The sequence below is a fragment of the Chaetodon auriga genome, chromosome 11 (assembly GCF_051107435.1).
Source record: "Chaetodon auriga isolate fChaAug3 chromosome 11, fChaAug3.hap1, whole genome shotgun sequence".
Taxonomy (NCBI): Eukaryota; Metazoa; Chordata; class Actinopteri; order Chaetodontiformes; family Chaetodontidae; genus Chaetodon; species Chaetodon auriga.
In genome coordinates this window covers 12,020,378-12,041,457 of record NC_135084.1, presented here as the reverse complement: position 1 = coordinate 12,041,457, position 21,080 = coordinate 12,020,378, and positions in this window count along the sequence as shown.

Sequence of the window (21,080 nt, the reverse complement as noted above, 5' to 3'; positions counted from 1 at the left end):
CATTCTACATTTTATGAGCTATGAAGGCAAAACCGTGATCTGGAATGAATGAATGAAAGTGAACAGAGCTACTATCTTCCTCAAAATTCATATGAATATACAAGGCAACTGGATGTAGATCACGAACATAAAAGCAATTTAAGGCATCTGACTGACAAGGGCCATAAACAAAGTATGATATCCGTCTCTATCTGATCAAAAGCAGCTCAATAATGTCAATATATCTGAGATCTTTTGAGCTGCAAATTTAATTCTGTTGTACGCTGATTTTTCATGAGTGAAACACAATTTCCCCTGTGTCTTGCCATACGTAACCACATCCTCATATGCTGAGAACAGCACCCATAAAGCTGTTATTGAATGCAGACCACACCTCGCCTGAAGCATTTGGATCTTTTGACTTTAAATGCTTGAGAGAGGTTTCAAGATCATGCACAGAAGAGAGGCAGGCTGCCTCCTCATCTCTGCCCCCCAGTGGAAGGAAAAGGAAGTTTAACTGTATCAGTGTGTTGTGCTGAATGCATGGAGCCGATGTTTTAGCGTGTCTAATAGTCATTTTTATAGGGACTCCATGCAGAAGTGAAGATGAAAGGCAGTATGAAGATATAAAGTATAACAGATTCAATTCGATTCGATTGACTGAGCATCCCAACGTGCAGGGTCCTTCCCATGACCGATGTTTCATCATTGCTGTGTGCTGAATGACATTAAATAATCTCCCCACATCTGAACAGCTCATATGGAAACAGTACTCTCAGTTCACAAAAAAATTAACACATAGACCTTGGGAATATGTGGTGTTGCCTTTTGCTGCCTTGGACTGATGGAGACACAGAGCGTAAACCTGAGGTGGGCATTTTTCCACCTGTTGGTGGAGCTGTTGATATGAGAATGTGCTGCACAGGACCCAGGAGGACGGAGGGAGAGATTTTAAAAGAGATTCTGAGACAAAGAGTGAGGGGATTGGAAGGAGAAAGGGGTACGGAGAAACAGCAAAGCAAACATGCAAGAGAATGTCCCAGCAGACCATCCACCCTCAACAACCACTCCCCTCTGCTTACACACATACAGCCTCTACTCACACCTGTCTCCTAAGTACACACAACATATGGATGCAAATAGTCTGTATACACAAACCTCTGGGCTTATGTGTGCATATACTGTGCAGTGCATGTGAGTTACATTAGAAAGAAGTAAGAAGATGTAAGTAAGAATGGATAGATAGGCAGACAGACTACATTTTGTTTCCATGGTTACTGATATCATACCATTGAATTACAATGTGTTGAAACACGCTTACTTTTTTGTCTGATTAACAAAATAGGTGGGAGTGATCATATTTCTCTGAGAGAAATCATTTCAAACTAGACATGTTTATTTTAGTCTGAAACATTTCTGGTTTAAAAAAAAAAAAAAACTTAACTCGAGGTCCCTTTACTATCTTATTCTGGAGCTTTCAGCAGCATCTCACCGTCTTCAACAGCAGATTGGTTTTGAGCCTTCTCAGCTGCTCAATGGTCAGTACTCACAAATATTACTTGCCATAATTGAGCAAACTTCATCTGCTGGGGAAGACCATGAAATGCGGTTGAAAGCTCTAGAAAGAGGTAGCGAGTGGACCACGAGTCCACTCACAGTTATTGTTAAAGCAATACCCAGCAGTATTTTGGAAAATACACTTTATCATTTTCTTGCCAAGACTCAGAGGAGACGATCGATACCACTTTCGTGTCTGTATGATAGATATGAAGCTATAGCCGACAGCCGTTAGCTCGGCACAAAGACTGGAAACAGGGGGAAACACTTAGCCGAGTGATGTTAAACAGCTGGTTGTAGCTTTTACACTTTGGTTAGCGTAGTGATTAAACAAATAAGATATGATGTGTTAATTAGGGGTGCAGATAGGGGGGATTTGTTACTTTTGGACAGTCAGACTAGCATTCCCCCCTGTTTACGCACAGCTAAGCTAACCAGCTGCAGATTCCAGTTACATATTTACCCTAAAGACATGAGAGTGGTGTCAGTATCAACCGTTGAACTATTCCTTTAAATGGATTTTAAAACTTTACGTGAATAGATAACACATAGCTGCATTTCATACAGAGCACAGTTAAACCTTACACCTAAAACAAATTGGTATTGAAGATACAACCAGCCAAAGTGAGTTGAAAACTTCATTAATGTCTCTTCTTCGATGGATGCTCGCAGACTTTTCCGGAGCCTGACTGGCGGGAACTTACCTGAACTCACCACTTTGAAATGAGCATTTTCATTTATTTCACTGCTATCCATGGGGTGAACGTGATTTGCATAGATGCCTTCCACACACTCTCACCTTATGCATAATTGATACAACTGTCATCTCCCCAGCCATAATAACATCATTCCAAAGGGAGCAGAGAGGAATGAATCTTGACATTTGAAGGTCTCGAGTGAGATTAAGATATCGCCTGAGCTGTCACCCAAAAATACACATAGAATATGTCAGCCGTCAGATCAATACTGTCACTTCAACTAGATTTTCTCAATGAAATTCAGTATTGATTTGAGTGAACAATTTCTACCTGTTGCATTTCTTTTGTAATCCATGTGGGTTTCCTGTGCTACAAGTGTTTTTTTTCTAACACACACACAGCACTTCTAATTAATCAATTATGGTTCACTGAAGTGTTCACATTAATGCTGCACACCTGTCAAGTGTATTACATCATGCCTTTTTCTGGTACCTCAGTCACACAGACTCAATTTATGCATGGAAGTGGTGAAAACGAAATGTTATGACTGTTTATTCTGTTCACTCTAGGAGAGGAACAAGGTACAACATACGTAGTCTGGGACTGAGGACGCCTCTATTTTGTGCCATTTGGCAGATGACCACTGATGATGTATATGAGGTCCCGCCTGCACATAAAAACATCCGTCACCATGGTCATCCCTCAGTTTGGTAGCCACTCTTCACCAAGCCCAGCTGCACAAGTGCGCAACCCTGTGTTGTATCTTGTTTCTCTCTTTCAGGGAACAGAAGTTATAGTCATAAATATTTTGTTCCCTTTCAGTTGATTCACTTGGTACAACACATACGATATGGAACATGCATTCATGTTCCGAAGAAGAGCCACCAAGCAGGAGTCAAACCTCGCATCATAGTCCAGCACAAAGGACAAAATACATGGTAAAACTGAACTAAATCACCCAGTGACGACCAACTGGCTGCAGCACAGATAATCACTCACAGATACCCCTTTAACCAAAGCACATGACGTTGCCATGCTCCTGGTCGAATGGAAAGAAAGACCTGCTGTTGTTAGCCAGGGAGATAGCCTACACAATCCAGTTAGAGAGATGCTGTTTAAATAGAGGTTTGCCGATGGCCGTCTCATAAATGCACACTGAGTGTAGTTTATGTAGTTGCATGCACACACAGAACACAGACAATCTCTTCCTGCTCGGCCTGTCAAAAGTTCAAGAGGTCAAAAGCCATAGAGCTATGGGCTGCAGGGAAAATCTAAGACAAACACATTCGGGTGCAGTGTAACCTTGGAGCCATCCCAAAGTGAACTGAGCACAAGAGGGATGCACAGATAAAGCATGACGGTCGCCCACGCACCTTGAGGACAAAACAGGATGCAGTGCAATCCTGTATGAAAGAAATTTCATACCTGAAGACTTGATGCACTTAAATGGAGGACCACGAAGCACCTCAAGCAACAAGGCCAAATCCCAAGAGGCGACACTGGATTTATCTACAGGCCTTAGCGACACACTCCCTTTAAGAAACACATGGCAAGAAGATGAGCGCCTTGGTGCCATTCCACCAAAGCCTGTCATATTGGCTTTGGTGGTTACTGCCAAAGGAGAGACCCTTATTCAACACCTCTTTGCAGAGCACCAAAACATCGACAATAGAGCACTGAAATGCGATTACATTTCTGTCCTGACACCACTGCTTGAATGTCTGCCATTTATGGGTATATCAGCCTCTAGTAGATGATGCCCCTGCACTTTGGATGATTGCCACCACACTTGGGGCCGATCCCTAAATTATCTCATTGGACCTCTCAACAGGTATGCATTCAGCCACCACAGTTCTAGGCGCGTATGAGTAACTGCTCCTCCTGCTTGAGAAAGGAAGTCTCTGCAGAGAGGAAGCGGCGAGGGCCTGCCAGCCAGCACACTGATAATCTTAGCATACCAGCCAGCCATTGAGGGTCCACCAGTATCAGGGACAGAGCCTGCCAGTGCACCCTCATCAGAACAGGCAGCATCATTTCCACTAGGGAAAACACATAAAGGAGCATGTCAAGGATGATGGTGTATCCACTTCCAAAGAAAAAGAACAAGAAGCAGTGGATACAAAGAGATATGAGATTCCATATTTGAGTCATCACCAATGGGTGAAACCTCATCTCTTTCACAAGACATCACCTCCTGGAGAGAAGGTCCCAGGTTGACACTGCAGAGCTTCTGTCTGCTTCTTCCTCAGTTCAAACTTCACCTGGATGGCAGAGAGACTGTCCACCCTCAGCAGATATTGTCTCATCTGAATAAGTGTCTCTGTCCCGATCTGGAAGAGAGACTCAACCACAGATGTCTCTGTGCCTAGACTGTAGATGCCATCCCTCTGGCCAGAGAGAGTGCTGCACAGTGGAACATGCAGAGAATGTAATCATAGCAATTCTAACCTCATTGAGAAGAGGTTTAAACAGACCATTGGGGTGCATCAGTGTCCAAAGCTCTGCCAGACACAATGACCTCATACATAGGAAGGATATATCGTCCTTCCAACTGATGCATTATACTGGCACAGTGATAAAGCTTCCTGTTTATCCTCCAATAAACCATGCATGTCCATACCGAAGTCCAGTGTGTCATCCTCATCACGTGAGCAGCCAGCCCAAGCTGCAGCTGACTAGTGCTCTTGGGTGGGGGGGTTGTGACAAAATGCATTGGACTCAGGCTCAGTCAATGCTTTCCTGGCATGGACGATCCTCAGACAGACAGGACATGCCTTGTGCTGGTCTTTGTCATGCAAGGAGAATTCACACTCCTGAGTACAGGAGACGATACAAGACTTCTCTGCCTTTTTAGGCTTGAAGTTCATTTTTCGAAGCTCATGAAGAAAATAAACTCAGAATTGCAGCTCCATGGATAGCCACACGCAAGTGAAGCAGCAGTGGTAATACTAACAGAGGCCATTGAGCTAACCTTGCACTGGCAGTAGCCTACTGAAAGAACAGAGCTAACTAGCTGTAGCTAGGTATCCTTGGCAGAGGGAATTTTTGTTAAGCGACAAGTGTAAAACTGAGGGATGACCGTGGTTACAGATGTATATATGTGCAGCTGGGACCTCACATACCACAGGGCATCTGCCTAAAGGCATGAATAGAGGCATCTCCTGTCAGGCCATGTAGGACGTGATATTGTCGCCGCTATATGTGTTATACTGACTGAATCGATTGAAACACACAAGAAAATGGAGTATGCTTCCTGAGATGCATTTTAAAGCATGCTTGAGCCAGCTGTCCTTGTGCTCTCTGCTCTGCATATACACAGTGGTCACTTATGCACCTGTTGTGTTTGAGTCGAACTAAAACACTGTGAAAAGGCTTAACAAATCTTGTAAGGGAGCTACTTCTTGAATAAATGATACAAAGAAGCAAAGCAACAAAGCCAACAAAGTCGGTCTGTTCTGTTGTGTGCAGATCTCCACATCGCTGCAGAAAAAGTAATGAGAGAGTATATTTGTTTGGAAGGATCCAGATATCACAGAGCTGGTCCTCACTGCATTTGCCTGTGATTTAGGCTCAGCTTTTATATGATGGTATCAGACAGGGGTCAGTGGAGACAGAGCATCCCTGAGGCCCTGAATGCATTGTAATGGCACAGAGCCCATGATTAAATTTATACTGCAGAGAACCTGTAGCTAGTTTTACATCAATCAAGTATTGACAATACTATGTATGTTTGGGTGTTCATGGGCTGACCGAATGCTTGCATGAAAACAAACTTGGTCTCTTTTCATTAGGATGTGTTATTTTGTATTTACAGTCTGGCTTTTCCTCCAGATAGCTCCCAGCTTTGGGGAAACCTCCAATTACAGCTTTCTTCACAACGAAAGCAGCCCATCCGACCATGACCATTTTCAAAGGTGACCATGGATGTTTATGTAAATACGGTTTGTATTGTCTGTGCTTTAAGCTGTTTCAGAGTCTTGAGATGCTACGCTCGAAAACAAAAGTAAGTGAAACCCCAGAAGTACATTTTGTCTATAAGCAAGAGCAGAAAGTGGGTTAACTACTTGAAAATGCATTCTAAGCAGTGAGCACAAGCTAGAAGAGCTTAGGGAAGCTAGGGAGACTTTGAGACTGAAAGTCAGTGAGTGTTTCTTCACAGTTTGAGAGTGATTGGCACAAATACTGCAAGGTAAGGAACAGAGCTCTTGGCGGACTTGATGGAGAATGGATGGAGATTGAGATTGGATCAATATCAGCACTTCAGTAGCTCGAAATGCAGGAAAATCTGAGCAAGATTAGAAAGTAAGCCAGATAACTGTGAAAAAGATTATGCTACATTCTGCTATTACTGAAATCTTAGAAACAAAATACGAATACTCGTTCCAACTACTACTCTATAGTGCATGTTGGTATTTACTAAAACATAAACAATTCCTAATGCACACATTATCTCACATGCTCATCCAGCTTTGTTGGCTCCAAACAAACAACACCTGTGCAATATTGGATGCAAGATACACTAACTTTTCCTTTAAATTATCATATCTAAGAAAGATCACTTTAAGCGTCCACAACAACCCACATAAACAATTGACATAGCAAATAAATACATCTCTGTCTCAACACAGTTCTCACAAAACAGAAGTACAGTATGTACTGCAATTACTGAGTCAGTTGCTTTAGCTTTACTGATGCAAGGAAACCCTACACAATTCATCATCATTTGAATGCGGTCACAATATCTCTTTGGCACCAATTTAGATCGCAGATGAGTTTAATTGGCTCAGACATGAGAGAGATGATGTCTTCTTCCATTTTATGTATGAGCGCACTGTCTTCCACTTGATTGATGTGAAAAGCATTAACTACATTTGACAAATGGATGACAGCTGAGAGAGAAAGTAAGTTAAGGCTGTAGTTCGATGTATAGAATTTAACCTTCAGCATGTGTATTTCGTACATATTTAAATATCATGAAAAACAAGCCACAACACAATAGGTATTCATACTGAATATATAAAGCAGCCATAATGCATGATTGAACATGAAGGACATAACCTAACTTAACATGACATGACAACATAACAAACCGCTCTGACACAAGTGAAGCATCACAGTCATAGTGAGAAGTTTGGCTGTACAATTGCATGGATATGATTGGACATTACTAGTCAGCTGATATCCAAACAGCTGATGAATAAGCCACTGATTGTGGAGCATGAATGGAACAGCTGATGTCAGTCAGCTAATAACCTTGGCTAACTTTAACCAATCAAATCAAAGAAACATATGTTGTACCAGGAATCTTGCCAAAGCCAGTCAGGAGAAGAGCAAGAACATCTTTCCATCGAGAAAATCCTTCAGTGTCGTTCTTCGCTCTTCTTTCATTGCGGAAATCTTCTCCAGTTCTGGTATAACTGATGTTGCAGCAGCATCTGTGCTAACCTCTTTAGGAGCCGCCATCGCTGTTTTTGAACAAACATTCACGCCGTTGTCACACTTAAACGACGCCCACCTGTAGCTGCCAGGGGTTCCTCATACGATCAGCCACATGTTCGCATGCTCTTAACTTGAAGTCTGCCAAGATAGATTGTCAGCTTGTGTGATCTCGCAGATCAAGCTGCCTTGCAGGGTGAATCAAGTAATGCAGCACAACTTAATTGTCTGAACGAGTGCTTCATTTTTACCATAACACCCAAAATATCCAAACCTGGAAGACAAAGCCTTGTTATATTGAAAACGAGCGCCTTTATACTCTTCATTACCACTATAGCTCAAATGTCTTACAAATACAACTGTACAATGTGTGGATCAGGACTCCTGACTCAAAGAAGTCCAATTCTGGTTAATCTAACTCTGAGCACCTGGTGTATATTATTTTGCCCTTTCAGATGTGTCCACATTCATAATGAACCATATGTATTTGTATGCACACCACAAAATCATGAAGGCAGTAAGTGATGATTGTACATTGCATACTTAGTATGCACAGCATTCCCCTCTATTACACTTTGTTCTAATGTTCTTTATATCCACTGCAAGTTGAGTAAGTGGCTGAAATTAATTAAAAATTGAAGTTCGTGTCCTGGCAAAAAAATCAGCAGGTAGTCAGCAAAACACATTTCCATAATGCATGTGTTTCTGTCTGCTATTCAGTTCTTCGAGGTGCATTTGGCTTCATAAAAGTAAAAGTATGATGCAGTCTTGCACTGTTGCTGTTTGTATGTAAGTCATTCAGCGTCTCCCCCCAGGGGCCCAAAACCTCTGCGATGAATCTTCTTCATGTGCAATGTTTACTTACTTTCTAGCTTACTTATTTACTTACTTTCTGTTCCACACAAGAACAGAAAAACTCAGAATCTGCTTGTTTCATTTTCACTTAGTGTGCCCAACTGTTGCAGCTGCAATGCTGTTTTCAGTTCATTCTTATTCAACACTGCATGTCTTTCTTTTCAGCCTCCGGAGTTTTCCTAACTTCATCCTTAACAGCAGTTTGCCAGCAGACATACAGCCACACTCAGCTATTTAGTAAACAATGTATGATGTTAACACTCAGATGAAAAAGACATGCTGAAATTATATTGGCAGGTCGGTACCATACTGCCTCTTTTCCAAATGGCACAAGGAATCTGACCTTTTCATGATCTCAGCGCTGTCAAAAGATGACCTTTGTGCACAGCATCACAGACTCAATGTGTGTGTGTTAGAGTCTTTAGACAAGGCACAGACCTTGCCTTTTCAAAATCACTTGTCAATAGCAAGATTGTGGGCAAAATTATAAAAAGCAGCAATTTTATTTAACATTACGTTATGACCACCAGAAGTTATCACAGCCCACGAGTCTGGTTTGTCTGACAGTAATTTGGTGTCTTAAGGAGTCCTTAGAATCACACAAAATAAAAAGAAAAGAATGGTTCAGAGACAAGTTTACTCCCAGTCATTTGGCATTAACAGGGGCAGCGACTGAATCTCTAGTGAATAAAGGAAATTCAATTCAAACACCCACATAAAATCTGTTAATGTTTTTTCAGGACATTCTCACACTTCTCTTTTCGGGGAGTTGAAAAACTTACTAAATCAATAAACTTCTGTTATACTTCTCGGTTTGTGGGTGTAACCAGAGGGAATTACAGGAGGAGGAGGAGGAGGAGGAGGTTGAGAATGGGCAGCTTGGCTTCCCCTGGTGGGTCAAGGTGAGTCTGTTAGCCTGATGGCTTGTTCACTCTGCAGATGTCACCTGGTCATTATCCTGAGGCAGCCATCTGCCAGTTGGTCCTGCAGGGCCTGGCTACTCAGTCTTCTGGGCCCTGTGTGACTGGCAGGATCCATGCTGCTTTCTCTTCTATCCTAACCTGCTACTCCACCTGCCTCCATTGTCCAAAGGGCCAGGCTGGTCAGGGCCAGAGGGAAGACAGAGGACACACACAGAGAAACAAAAAAGCAAGCTTTGAAGTCTCTGCCACAATGTAAACCAGGATAAATTAACGATGCATCCACAGTTTTTACCTGGGCTCCCCTCAGAGCTGACTGCTTGGCTCCTCACCCTCAGCTCTGCCGGGATGCAGAGGTAAGCTGCCAAAATAAACTCCAGCCTCCCCGATCTGCTCACTGATTTCACTTGCCAGTGGTTTTACCTAGAAAGTGCTTGACATGATTATTCTATTTCTGAAAATCAGCCATTAAGAGAATCCTCAGATAGCCTGCTAAAGCTAACGAGGGGAGTCGTCATATCACAAAGTTAATTGTCAGCCCTTAAATCTTCCAGAGAGTGTCTCAGGGCGGGTAATTATCTTGGAAAATTAGAGCCTTACTTTTGGACACACTTAATCATGCCTTCCTTCAAGGTGTTGGATTTGGCTGTGACTTCTGCTTTTAAGATGTAATTTTGACTTGATAGGGTTTTAGGTTAACCTCCTTGGCTCATTACGATGAGATTTAATTTCTGGAGTGAGGAAAGGAATCTTTTCGGGAATCACTGAGAATTGAATTAGATTCTTCAACATGTTAATATTCAGTATGTATTTTTCATTTGCTGATTACACAGAGGAATGTGCACACGCAAGTTGTTGACTTGATATAGTTGGTCCATGGTGGATTGTTGAAAATTTAAAGGAGTGTGGTGAGAAGATCCATAGTGTTCTTATTTCTCTTAAACTAGAGCTTCAGGAGGCCATTAGCTTAGCATAAACACTGGAGGAAGGGGGAAACTGCAAGACAATCTGAACAGAAACGTAAAGATAATGTGACAATTTGTGATTTTAAGTGCAGTTATAGGCTTTAACTCAGGTTTGTCATTGCAGTTTCCCAACAATCAGTGCTGAACTGTGGAAACTGTTGCACGCAACTCTTGCTAAACGCACAAATGATCATTTTTACATGTTGTGCATTTAAAAAAACAAGATATATAACATGTAAATGTGTGAACTTTAGAGGTTCTGGTATCAATCTTCTCATCTTACTCTCAGAAAGACAACGCCCAAAGTAAAAATATAATCATATATATACTTATCCTTCGTCAGGATAAGTGAAGTATTGCATCTCAGAGAAGTTCTTGTCCTCTTTGACCTGTTTCTCTCTTTAATGCGGAATTTTGTTTAGGTCACACACTTCTTGCTCAGTCCTGCTGTGTCACACATGCTGATATCAGGGACTATTTGAGGACATATTCACAGCTCACCAATCAGGTAACACCCATAAACACACTCATCTTCTGCCTGCCAGTAATGTCCAGGAGGCTTTCAATTTATTATCATCTCCACACTTTCATCATTTTACCACAAAATACCTTTATCGGTTAATACGCACACGCATGCATGCACACACGCACGCACGCACACACACACACACACACACACACACACACACACACACACGTAAATACACACACTTGCACACCTTTGATCTTGTAGCCTCAGTGATTTTGCTATTTCATCCTCGACCCAGTTTGAACCCGGGACCTGCAGTAATGTGCTGGACATGAATGGCTGCGTGGGCAATCTGCTCCTCCTTTCCTTCTGTTGTTTTTTTTTTTTTTTTTTTTTTTGGATCAATTATGCCGTTGTTCAGGAGGACGGCACATCACAACTTGAGGCTTGGCTGTGTTTCCAGCCTCTGATATAGAAAGGAGAACCATTATTATGAGGCCCAGCCTCTAACCTGCCTGTACCCCTGGCAGCCAGAACGGGCCAGCTGGTACTGTCAGCAACCCTGACAGATGACCTGCTGAGTGGATACTTTTAGCTCATGATTCACCCATCATTATACAAATATACAGTGTATTGTACAATGCACTGAAACAAAGCCCTCTCCTGTTACAGTAGCATCCACAAAGTGTATTACATGCAGTTCTGGCCTGAATAGCTAAAAGATTAACTTAAAAGCACACCCGTAAAGGATCTCCTTTGTCGTGAAATCGTATTTTATGAGATACTGTCCATGTGGAGTTGAACATAAAAACAGTGTTTTCAACTATGAATGGTAAATCTTGTGTTTGAAAACCTGAATAAAAGGCAGGAACAAAAGCACATTTTGTGCCACTTATCAGCAATCATGCAGGCAGGAATCCATTGTTGAAGAGGAAAAGACACTAAATTCAGACAGTAGCCACAAACAATAAGCCATAATGTAATGTAGCCACGAGTCATGTTGTGTTTTATTTCAGAGCGCTCCTGCTCTCTTGCTCTCCGACATTATGTTTTCGCTATCACTGTTGCAGTCGCCACCCACACAGATAACCTATGGCTGGATGCCATATAGTTTGTGCCCATTCTGGAGGCTGTTAAAGGGCATTATGGGAAAAATATGAAGTATAATGCAGATTGAGGGTGAGTGTTTAGATGCTAAAAAACTGTAAATTAGAACAAGCCATTTCTCATTTGCTTTTTGACTTTGAGATTATCTCTTCGGCACAACATACTAATGTCCCAGATAGACTTTAAACTTCTCCGACACTCTCTAATCCTAGTAGCACCTACATTTAATACTGAGTTAGATCAAAATTTATCTCCACCAGTGACTGATGATTCAGTCAAATGTAGAAAATGTTTCGTTCGCAGAAATGTATGAAAGTTGGATGGAATTGATTTATTAATCATTCAATCTATACAGCACATAAACTCAAGAAGTGTGAAAACAGAATGAATGGAACAACTGCAATTAAATTTTATGAGATTTTTACAAGACTCAAGCCAATTAAGACTTAACTAAATAAGTGTGTTCCACTACATTTATACTGTATGTATCCTTGCTGCTGCTGCTGCTGCTGCTGCTCTGTAGAAGGATCTCTGCTCTGCACAGTAGCCATAAAATCCCATCCTGTAATAGCATGCTGTCTGTTTAAATAATATGCTGTCTGTTTATGTGCTATGATGTGGACTGACACTTCATTCGATATGAACGATCCGTGTGAGCAAAGAGTGAATTTGAACTGCATAAATATGAATTCATCAAGCTTACTTTAAGCAGCTGAATTTAAATTTGTTGAATGCAGCAATTTGAAATTGAAAGCAAATACTTGAAATTGAATGTGACAATTACTGAAATTAACCAACTTTACCAACAATTACAGTCTAATTCATATTCAAATTTCTTTTATTCAGACTGAGCTCTGAGTGCCTGAACATCTGGTCGGAACTTTTGTTCCCTGAGTGACTGGAAGACAGCTGCCTCTTCCTAAGCTGCTGACAGTGGTCTGACACTCTTCACTTAGCCAAATGCAAGCCATGTGGCAGTATGCCTTTCTCATCTCCTCAGCCAACCAACAAGTCTTCTTCTCACTGGGTGAAAGGGATGCAAATTGCATCTCATTGCTGCAATGCTGTGTTGAACAGAACACTCTCATGGGTTTATTACCCTGCATATAAAACTGTGTCCTGCCCTCTTGCAGGTGCACAGTTTCCACCCCCCCCCCCCATTTTTGGACAGTTCTAAGGTTGCAGGGTGCAGCAAAATGTCTGGAGTACACACAAGGGCACCATTAGAATCTAATAGAAGAAAACATACAACTTCAAAAGTACTATATTAAAGTTATTGATGTCGTTTAGGTATGACAATGTGTTGCATTGGTTAAGTGATGCTGCGATCAAAGTGATGCCTGAGCTGGAGCTGCTCAGTCCAGCAGCTGGCTGCAGTGACTCTGGGATAATACAACACAAAAACATCCACTTTAGGTGCGTTTAAAATTTCTACCTTGACCCTTGATTTAACTGAGATGTTAACAGAGAAAGAAAATACAACCTAAATGCAACCAAAACAGACGGTCGAGGACATGGATATTTATTAAAGGCTAGCAGCAGGGACCTTGGGATGAATACAGGTTGCCAGAGATAAATCACTTCATATTGAACAATATCTTGAAGAATCTTCTATTTTACAGCTTCTCAAACATTTTTTTTGTCATATATTCAAATGAGGAAATAAATGTTTTCCCAATGTTTCAACTGCTGATAACAGTACAGTACTATCACCATGTCATCTCTCTGCATGTAGGTGCTCTGCATACAGTAAATGCGAGATTAACTTTGTGAACCCATCGCGTTTGTGTACACTTAATTTCACAGTAATGCACACCAACAGTTTTAAACAGGCACCCCGAGCAATCTACTTATAATTTAAAGATAAGACTTACACAAACTGATTTGACACAGTATCCAAAAAGCCGGCCTTGTTCCAAATGAAACCCTATAAGAGCTGATTTACAGGCTGAGATTGCAACACAAAAAGATCTGACTCAGACTTACAGCAAAAGCAGGCCTTGAATTCTTTTATTCAGGTGTGCAGTTAGCATTCATATAGATATGGAATGCAGTGAATTATAAATGAGAGCCGCACCGCAGTGAAACTACACTACATTTATGTATCGTATGTTCTGTTTTCATGTTTCATGTGATATTGACGCTCGTGCAGCACTTCTCTCCTTAGAAGCATGTGCATGTGAAAATGGTGGTTCTCGACTTGCTGAAGCCTCGAATCAATAACAGAATTGTTAAATACACACAGGAATGCTTTAAAGAGCTTTCCAAGACCCTAAAGAAAGTTTCTGATGTGCTAATTTGATCGCGGTTGTACAGAGCCTCAGCGAGCGTCAGCAACATGAAAGGAACTATCGGGAAAATCCAACACATGGAAGCCGTGGCTCGCAACTTGCAAGTAAGTGAGGATATGCACAACACCTGTTAGCACATGAATGCCAAATGTAGCACAGATGCTCGAGGTATAGGAGGTGCATGTAGAAGTTTTTTTTACAATAATGTGGGAAATCTGTCTTTATACTGTACAGCCTAAATGATGTGCAAGTTTTAATTAATACGACACCAGATTGGAAAGTGATCGCAAAAGAAATCCACTTCCTGTTATGTACTGCCTGTTGTATGAGAATACACTGTGCAGGGCTTTTAGGGCTGTGCATTGTATAAAGAGCACACACTATAATTCCCTTAAGCACTGTGAATTACAAAAGGCTTTATGAGCGAAAACCCCAAGCGATCCACTGGGAAAAACAAAGCTCAATTTTCGTTGAGGAGCTGCGACGACCTAAAAACAAAGCAAAACAAGAGGAAATTTAATGAATAAGATATGCCGGTACAGTCACACCGGTCTGCGCTCTGTCTTTATATCGATTTCGGCTCTGACATTTAAGGCTGGCCAAGGCAAGTTTATTTGCATTGCACCTTTCAACAACAAGGCAATTCGAAGAGCTTTACATAAGATATAAAAGGCATTAAGAGAAGAAGCAGGGAACAACAGAGGAGAGGCAAAACAAAAAGACAGATTTAGATAAGACTTAAAAAGTAAAATAAAAGACATAAATAAACCAAATAGAATAAAACAGAAGGTTAAATTAAGGTGCAGGAGTCCCAGATTTCATCAATGAAAGGTGGCAAACAGGAAGGTTTGCCCTGGTTTAACAGAGGTGAGACCTGGAGCAGATTTTGGGAGTTTGTTCCAGATCTGTGGTGCATAAAAACTCAAAGCTGCTTCTGCTTGTTGAGTTTGTCTCTGTGGACAGGAAGCAGACCTGTCCCTGATGATGTGACAGGTCTGGACTGCTAATGACGGAGCAGCAGATCAGAAATGTACTTTGCTCTTAAACCATGCAGAGCTTTATAAACCGACAGGAGTCAAATCTATGACAAACACAAAGCCAGTGTCAGGAGGTGGAGTTCTCCTGGTCTGCAGTGTTCTGAATCACCTGTGACTGTTTAATGGACTTTTTAGAGAGACCTGTGAAGACAGCATTGCTGTAGCCTAGCAGATAAACACAGGGACAAGGTTTTCTAAATCCTGCATAAGTCCTCTAATTCTTGATATAATCTTAAGGTTGATAGCAGGCTGATGCTGTAATTGTCTTAATGTGGCTAATGAAATGTAGTCCAAGACTCCAGAAAGATATACAGATTAGCTTGTGGGCCTTTAATGTTAGCAACTGAAGCTGAGCACTGACTTTTAATCCTTCTTTAGCTCCAAAAACAATTACTTCAGCCTTTACTTTTGTTTAATTGAGGCACATCCGCTCACCGATGTTGTTCACTGCACCTCCTCAGAGCCTGTATGAGACCATATTCACCTGGTGATATCGTTACATAAAGGCCTATGTGTAAAGGAAGAATAAATAATGAATCTTATTTGAACAGTAGTGTAAATTCTACCAGCACAGCAGTGTTTGCCCCCACTGCTGGAAAATCCCTCTCTCTGTGTGCCTGTGCTTGGAGGCATTTTCTCTCCTCGTCCCTTGTTATAGTCTAGTTTTTAACATTATCATGAATGAGACATCAATACAATACCATGAGCACACAACCCTGTCACAAGAACAAAGGCCGTGTTTCAGTGTTTCCAGTCTTTTGTTGCTCCTGTCCAAACTTGTTGGAAAGGTGTCGCTGGCATCAAATTCAGACTAAGCATTTATTTACAACAAGCAATGAAGTTTGTGAAGACAGGGTTAGCTAATGAACACTTTCTATGTCAGTAATGTTTTACAAGTGTCCCAGCCTTTTTCGGAATCTGGACTTAAACTGGATTTATACTTTTTATACTTATATGTCTTTGAGTTTTTACATTTTAACCCTGTAACATGAGCTGGAAGTCTGACTTCCTGCTTCTTCCATCTCACCACCATGCAGAGAGTGAACACTGTGATCATTGTGACAAATGTCTCCATTAGTAAGCAGAATTAACTACCGTACAAAATTCAAGACATAGGAATGTGTCTCACTTAATATGTTCCTACGGGGTGGTGTCCCTTTGTATTAAATGAGGCAATCAGTTCATTTAAAGTTAAACGTGTTTCTTTTTTCCTTCTAATGAGAAGAAGGTAATCTGACTCAGCAGTGATTCAGCATCTCACCGAAATGTCCCCAAAGCCTCTTGTGAATGTCAGTTGGGTGCCTTATACTAAATAAAATGATGTTTTTTTAATGTTCATTTCATGTTCTTGTTTCATGTCATTTCATGGTCGCTGACAGCTAACAGAAAGAAAATGGACTGTGTTCATAGCGAACTATACCCTCAAACTCAGCTAGAATCCTCCCTGCTGGTGTATTGAAAGATGCATTAAAAGATGTGGGAGCTGTGGCATCGTGGCAACGTAGTGTGTGTTGCTGGGGGGGTCAAGGGACGCTGTCTGCTCACTCCTCAGGTCGCATGGACAGTGATGTAGAGCTGGCAGTCAGAGCTAACCAGCCATGAGCACAAAGAAAGGACAGAGAGAGGGAATAAAAACAATAATTATGCCCCTCATTAACAATATAAATATGTGTCAAATATACAGTATGTATGAGCAAAGTGATAACAAGAATGTAGAAAAGAAGAAAATGATCTGTTGGGTTAGAGTTCTTCATTGTGTCTCTGATACCGATGCTAAATGACAGTACTGTCTGTTAATTTACCATATTTACCTCTACAGCGCAAGAATGATTCTTCATCCACGGCCAGAAAGACTCTGATAATCTCTGAGTTACTGTGCTGCTCAAACCACATGACGTTTTTGCCATGCTGATGTGAGGGAGTACAAACCACACAACTGATCTCAAGCAAGGTGTAGTGATTACAAGATTATCCCGCTTAGACAAATCCTAGACTAATTTATCACATTGTTACAGGGAAATAACGTTAGAGGTTGCTGTGGGGCAGATTGCGACAGTTTTTCAGATGCAAATGTGATTCATTCTTCCCCAGACATGTGTGGTGTTTGTGTCAAACAAAAAAGCGAGAGTAAAAATAGCCCAGAACGGATATACAGCAGCCACGAGGAAAAGAAACATGCATTAATATCAGCCAATAGCAACAGACATGGAGTGAACACACCACGCAGTTGTCTAGAGAGCAGCATTGTTAACTAAATGACCAAACTCATAAGAAATTAACTTCAAATCGATTCTGAGAGAAAAGTACTCTTAAATGCCCTCAGTCTCATTGGCTGTGTTGTGATAAACTTGAATTCAGACTTGAAATAATCAAAGCATCACAGGCTGCAACTGAACCCTTATATGTTTCTTTTTCCATCATTATATAATTTATGATTTACCTCAGTGCTGTACTGAGACATGAGCTATTCCAACACTGTCTCTCCTCCACCTGCTGCACTCAAAGCTGCTGGACCTCCTTCTCTGCCCCCTTCACTTCATCTCTCTCCCCCGGCTGAGATGGTTTGTGTATATTCTGCATGTCTTTGAATGCATCTTATTATGTCACTCCACCTCCTTCACATTCCCCATGAAGCCATGTCATGGCTACAATGGTAATGTAATTTTGTGTGTGTGTGTGTGTGTGTGTGTGTGTGTGTCCCTCCCTCCCTCCCTCCCTCCCTGCCTTTGGTCTCCCAAGCGCTCTTGCTGGATTCTGCTCTTTTCTTGTCTCAGACTCAGTTCCAGGGTGTCCCAAACGCAAGTGCGTCCAGTTTTGGGCTAAGAGGAAACCGAGCATGTTTGAAAACTACGGTAGCTTCTGGGACATGAGGTGAAGACACGTCTCTGAACTGCTGGAATGAGAGGACCCATCCAGATAGGCACATGCACACATTCTGTGCTGACTTGAAGTTTTTAGTGTCAGATCAAAGAAATTGGAGGCAGGAAAATCGTGGCAAAAGTCTTGCAATTTGCAAGAACTCTAAGCCACCAATCAAAGCACTGCAAAAGGTCAAAGCTTCCTGACAAGAAATGTCACAAAAGCCCCCGATGATCATGCACATGAAAGATGTGCATGTAGGAAGCTTACATGTACAACAAAAGGAATGACTGAAAAGTGCTTTGAAAACTGACAGTAATCTCCTACAGAGGAGCCGACCACTTCGATGGGTGTTATGAGTTTGGTCAGCGTGCCGGCGTTACACAAAGAATACACGATGAAGCTAACTTTCTGCACAAGTTCATTTAAGGACTAAAACCCAGTTTGAAAAGTTCTGCTTCTACTGTCAAAAAGCAATTTTCACATGTAGCTACTCTTCATATCCTCCGAGGTATGACTTGCCTTCAGAAAAACAGAGTAGGACTGGGGAGAGAAGGAAAAATATGAAGCAACGTGTTGGGGAAAAAAAACCCACGAGGTCCGTGGAGCTGCCTGGTGTGATTGGCCCTCGGTGAACAAACATTATTTCTTTGACATGTACACTGCTAAAACTTCATGCATAATTCATCACTTCTCTCAATTTCAAAGACACTTGTGTTTTATGTTAACATACACGGTACATGTTAACTCCATCTGTATCAAATCTGGGATGATGAGATGAGAAACTATGATGTGTTCACAGGACACGACTCGTTCCTAAGACGCCGTCAATCCTTGTGCGTTTTTTCATGGAAAAAATTGCTTCTGTTCTTGATAACATATCTATCTATTTGATGCGTGGTGAACTGTACAGGATGCGAAGCTGCCTTTTCCTGTCACGCTGCATCATTCTTTCATTTAATCTCCATCAAAGAATGCAAAAAGCATATCGCCGACCAAAATCAGGGGGAGCATCATAAGGGGCTGTATCGTATGGTACAGTCTTATCACTAGATAAGGCATATGGCTCTCTGTGCTATTAGGATGTCACATTGAATGAGGAAGATATAATTCAGATGGCTGGATTAACATTAAGGTCGGCAGAATGCAGGGAAAAAAATCCCCACAAAGGGCCAATTGTCCATTATTTATCTTTTCTATTGGATCGATTCACTGGTTGAAATGAGCTGTGAGGTCACTTTTTGAAAACTTTCCGGCTCAAAATTTCAGTGATGTCATTTAATTCACAGGGTGTCACATTATGGAATAAAAAAATAAATTGATTGACTTTGTTTGCCGATTTATGAAGTTCCAGGCAATGTTTTAGAGGAGTGAATAGTGGATACCAAAACACTGTAACCAGAAAGCACAATAAACCATTTTGCAGGATATAGCTAATGAATTTACACATTAAAAAACATAAAGTGCCAGTGGTTTAATACGAAATACGACAAATAATGAATCCACTGATTATAGCCTGCTGCTGAAGTCTCCAAACAGGGACCACAAAGCTGTCAGCTGAGCACACCAGTAATCAAATGATCTATTAATCCACAGATGTTTCAGACAAACATGCTTATCAAGAGTCCAAACTGCTGATCAGGCTCTACTACCCCAAAACGTCAGTGCTGTAAAATGTAATACATGTTGTTTCTAAGCTATGTCATAATATGTGCTGTCCCTCCAAGAATGAGACGGTCCACTCATGCTAACTGTTAGTATTGGTCGGAATAACTCTTCATTATTTCTGCTGAGAGCAACATATTAACTCGGCATAAACACTAGAAACAGATGGAAGCAACAACTCTGTCCAAAGCTTACAAAATCTGCCCGGCAACAGCTCTTTAGATCGCTAATTAACACATTATTATTGATTTTCTTTGCATTATGAGGAATACTTCTTAGCTACCATGAGGACAGATCATTTATCCTTTAAATAAAGTGGTTCATTAATTAATTGGCTTTTTGGATTTCGAAAATGAATTGCATAGGAAATAATTACTTTCACACCCACATGCAGGCCAAGATCTGGGATAAACTGTATGCATCTCGGCATGTAACGTGCAGCAAGGATGATTTGAAATAAATGTTCACACCTCGTCACCGCAGGGCTGCTGACGTATGAAAGATACAGCATGACAATTTAAGTTTCCCAAGACAGGCTTCATCAGTCAATCTGCTTGGGAAAGTTAAGGAATGATATTGGAGGAAGCTTTACAATCTTCATGCTTAACAGCATCATTGGCAGCAAGAGCTGTCTGCCGCACCAAAAATGTGAAGTCTAAGACTCACCAAGATGCAGCTACTTGGATAACACTCTGTTGTTGTGCTGAAAACCTGACAGGCTCAAAGACTCAAATGCTAACAGGTATCATCACTTTCTGGCATCACCATGATACTGAGGTAGAAAGTAGCATCCTGGCAGGAAATGTTCATGAAGCCTCCACTCCAAAATCTGTCCCCACTGTCTCACTTATACAGACAGTAAAAAGTGCACAATCAGGCTTAATAATATCACACATTAAAGTCCAAAGACAAAGACAACTCACATGTAAAGAAGCTTAAATCCAACAACAGAGTCAAAGAGAGGGGAAAAGTTCAGAAAAAACCAAATGATCAAACTCATAAATTAAATATCCATGAAGAGAACTCACGAGCAGTGAGTCATATCTAGACTCTAATATGCAAAAATAATATGCTGGATATGAGCTGGGGCTGTTATTTTGAAATTTGAATGTGGGGGGGAAAGAAGCTTAAATATTTGATCTGCAACGATTGTTTGAATTCAGAATTCACAGTGGCACCGCATCGTTCTCCTGCAGGGGCACTTAAAATACAGCGTCCATCTGATCCGTGCCATGTGGCCTA